Raw genomic sequence first — 4,360 nt, forward strand, 5'->3', positions numbered from 1 at the left:
AGTGTAGTCCATGATGCGGCAGGCGCACTACAGTACTAATGAGCTTAATAAGTTTGCTAATTCATTTAAGTCTGAAAATAAGCATGTGAATGGACTTTAATGGTGTGGGATAATGGTGGAAAGAACATAAAACTGGGCCAGGCTGAGTTGATTGATACTGACCAACTGACTGGAGATTTTAAATTTAATATGAAATCTGACACCATTGTTTTTTGAGGTGTTAAATTTTTTTTTGTTTTTTTTGTTTTTTTTTGTTTTTTTTAATGATAGGCAGAAGCATTTGTCAAAAGATGACTGAAAAGGAATTGGAGATCCCTGAAATCCCTCGGCTTAGGGTTGATGAAGACATTTAAGGCTCAAAGAAATCATAATGTGACTATGCTGTGTGAAACCTAGTCTTCCACAATGGAAAGGCCCAAAAGACTTGCTCTTTCACTAATCCTACAAGATGCTAGAAGATTCTACAAAATGGTGAGAGGAGCTCCAGCACAGTTGAAGAGTTTTGTTCTTGCCCCTTTCCTTGTGCCAGACCTTAGGTTTGGAGATGCTGCTGCTCAGTTAGATGAATTAATTTATATGGGTTTATTGAGCCTTAAGTAAGCAGGCATCAGGTGGCAACACTTATTAAAGGCAAGGTGATCATAGTTATTGTAATGTGCAGCACTAACAAAGCAATGTCCATGACAGTCTAATTTATAATGGGCAGCAGAGACAAAGTAATACATTTATCATGGTGTGACTTGTTCGGACCTTTTGTACTGGAGTTTCCAGGCATGAAATGGATAAGAAGCTTGCTGTGTTTATTGTTTCATCTTTGTAAGTAGAAAAACCCTGAAACAAATGAAAGAAGGACTACAGTGGATCCTAGCAAAAGGGAATCTCAGCCTGTGAACTAATCTCTAAACTGGAGCTAGTTTGCAGACCCAGAACCCCTTGGATGAAGGGGTTACCAGGTGCCCCTGAGGAAAGACCTTGATAAAATACCTAAGGGTTTTACTATTAACCTTTCCTTGGTCCTTCCCTGGAAGGACCCACAGCCTTTTTACAAGGGTAACTGTACTCTGGGGGAAAGGAAATAATCAGAATTTCTGGGGGTCTGTTGGATACCGGTTCTCAATTGCTGCTGATTTCTGAGACCCCAAGAGATACTGTAACCCTCCAGTTAAAGTAGGGTCTTACGGAGATCAGGTGATTGAGGCAGTTTGACTGAAGTCTGACTCAGTAAGTCCACTGGGTCCCCAAACTCATCCCATGGTCATTTCCACAGATCCAGAATGCATAGTTGGGATAGACATATTTAGAAGTTGGTATAATTCTCACCAACTGATCTATGGAATCAGGGCAATTATGGTTGGCAAAGCTAACTGGAAGCCTTTAGAGCTGCTGCCTCTGCCAAAGAAAATAGTGAAACAAAACCAGTTTCACTTCTGCCCGAGGCACTACAGCGGCGGCGGCTGTGTCACTTATGCGTCAGTAGGTGGCAGAGAGGAGAGTGGCTGAGTCTATGCTCAGTGTTCTGACCTATGAACATCTGAATGATTCGTAGCCTAACAATCCCTTTAAAGGGGGGAATCTGAGACAACCACCATTCTAGCACCAGGGGTCCCAGATAGGAAGCTAGCCTGAGATGACCCCCAAGTCATCCTAGGGCACCAGGCTTCCAGGATGAAGAGACTAAAAGAACCCTGTCTGGGACTGTGGCCTTTGGAGGAAGTAAGCCTTAAACAGACAACCCTTACAAAGGGTCACTTGGGGTGTCCGGGTAAGAAGTGAGCCTTAAATGACCACCAGACTGCCGCTGTGGGACCCTGACAGGAAGCTAGCCTGGGTTGAACACCAGTTTGGCACTTCACAGGCCTGGTGAGGCAGGGGGTTGGAGTGGAAGTCAATTCCCAAGGATGACCCCTGCCTGGCACCACAATGCACGAGCAGGGCATAGCATTCCTGAGACCACTCCTGAGGTGGCCCCAGACAGAGACGCTGGGTGCCACTAAGAGGAGGAAGTGGTGGAGAAATGGAAGAGAAACAGAAAGACGTGGCACAGTAAAGAGAGGCAGAACTGGAGACTCAAGGGTAATGAGAAACAGTCTGATGTGAGCAGCAGGTTATGTCATGTGGGACCATGATGGAATCCTGGCCTGGGCTGCCATCAGGGACCATAGCTGAGTTTCTAGCCCCGCAGTAACAAGTGGGCTGTAACAAAGGCCAGGCAGCCATCCCCGGTCCAGGCTGCCACCTGGGGAAACATTGATGTCTGAGGACTGTGCAGAATTGGCCCCACCCCTCACCTAAGCATGATGGGAGAGCAGGCCCTGGAGGCATGAGAGCAGGACACACCTCCTCCCAGCCAGCTGCAGTACTGGGAGAGTGATCCTTGCAAATTCAGGGAGTTTTGGATGAGCCAATCCCCAAGGTATGACTGGGAGAATTGGCCTTGACAGGAGATATTCTCCTTTCCTCTCTCATCCCTCTCTACTTACAGCAGGCAGGAGAGCTGGCCCCACATCATGAAAGTAGGAGAACTAGCCATGTCCTCCACCCACTGCAACACAGCAGAGAATGGGCCCTGCATCTCACCTAGGCAACAGGGTAGAGCTGGCGCTGGTTACGGAGGTTGTGGGTGAGCTGGCCAGGAGAGCCTGAGAGAGGGAGAATGGGTAGATTGACAAATTCAGATATCGGTCAGGCCCAGATCTTTAAGTGTGACCATCCCACAGATGGCCTTCATGAGTGCAGGAAGTGGCCACTCCCACAGATCCAAAACTACAGAACCTCCATGACATAGGGCAACAACAGGATATCTGAGAGGAGTCGAGTGAGGTCTAGTATTGATAGAGTAGCAGAAGCCACCAAAGACCTAATACCAGAACTAATATCAATCATTGCAATCAGCATTTGCAAGCAAAATATATGGACAAAAGTGTATACTTTGGAACACACTGTGACACTCTACAGCTTCCACAGTGATATCTTTTCTCTGTTAAGGGCAGAAGTTACAAGGGTGGAGGGATATCAGTGAGATTGGGGTTCATGATGTGAAATTCACAAAAAAATAGATAAAATGTTAAAAACATATAAAACATCACACCCCAAAGCAATTGAAGGCATTAGTGTCACCATAAAGGATTTGAAAGATACATAGGTTCTGGTTCTCACTACAACTCCCTTTAACTCTCCTATATAGCCATTACAGAAGACAAATTGTGTAGAATAATAATTGACTATGGAAAACGCATTCAAGTAGTATCTTCACTTGCATCAGCTGTACCAGATGTGGTGTCTTTGTCTGAACAGATTAACATATCTCCTGGTACAGGCCATACAGCTATTGATCTAGCAAATGCTTTTTTCTCAGTACCTATTCATAAGGACCACCAGAAGCAACTAATTCTCTTACAGTTGGCAAGGCCATCAATATAACTTTGCAGTTTTACTTTAAGGATATATTAACCCTCCAGCCCTGTGTCATAACTTAGTTAGATGGGATCTTGATTATATTTCTCCAACAAAATATTACATTGGTTCTCAATGGCGATGATTTATGCTTATTGTACCAAGTGTGCAGGAGGTAACAACTACTTTGGACTTGTGGGTAATGCAACAGAGGATGGTAAATTCAACCAAAATTCAAGGATCTTCTAACTCAGTAAAATTCTTAGGGAGTCCAATGGTGTGGGCTGTAGAGAGATATTCTTTCCAAGGAGAAGGATAAATAGTTGATCCTGACCCCTTCCACCACCAAGGAAGAAGTGGGCTTATTTGGATACTGAAGATAGCACATTTCATACTTGCCTCATTCCAACCCATATACCTAGTGACTAGGAAAGCTGCTAGCTTTGAGTGCAGACTGGAACAGGGGATGTCTCTTCAACAGATCCAAGCTGCTGTGCAAGCTGTTTTACCACTTGGGTCACATTGGCAGTTTACCAGATGGGACTTTTGGTGTTAGTGGCAGACAGGGATGATGTTTGGCGCTCTTGGAAGGCCTGTATATGTGAATCACTGAAGAGACCTTTGGAGTTTTGGAGGAAACAAATGTAAGCCAACAAACCTATTCCTCCCCAACTTGCTATTGGTCGTGGCATTTCTTCATAGCAATAGTGACCATAACTAGACAGTTATCAAGTTCAAAAGGGAAATGTAGCACTTGCTTGGTCCTTTTGGCTGGAGCAGACACCTAGCAGGTCTGCTCCCATGAAGACACCATATCCTGAACCTTCCTAGAGGAGCAGGTAAGAACCCTCCCCCACAAACCTAAACCTCAGAATTGCAACTGGGAGCCTGGGGCACTGGGACCCATCACCCACCCAAACCCTGCCCCTCCAGAACACCACTCCCCTTCCACCCCTTACTTGGTCCT

General features: G+C 45.3%; 1 non-coding gene and 1 pseudogene across 1 annotated transcript; both read left to right on the forward strand.

Annotated features, from left to right (window-relative positions):
• Positions 1–405: 405 nt before the first annotated feature.
• On the forward strand, positions 406–4,041 carry LOC117720431 (uncharacterized; annotated as a pseudogene).
• LOC117721093 (small nucleolar RNA SNORA17) lies at positions 1,427–1,555 on the forward strand. The gene has a single exon (XR_004608368.1). It is a non-coding gene; the product is annotated as a small nucleolar RNA SNORA17 (small nucleolar RNA).
• Positions 4,042–4,360: the final 319 nt, after the last annotated feature.

This window comes from Arvicanthis niloticus, chromosome 15 (genome assembly GCF_011762505.2).
Source record: "Arvicanthis niloticus isolate mArvNil1 chromosome 15, mArvNil1.pat.X, whole genome shotgun sequence".
In the NCBI taxonomy this organism is placed as follows: domain Eukaryota; kingdom Metazoa; phylum Chordata; class Mammalia; order Rodentia; family Muridae; genus Arvicanthis; species Arvicanthis niloticus.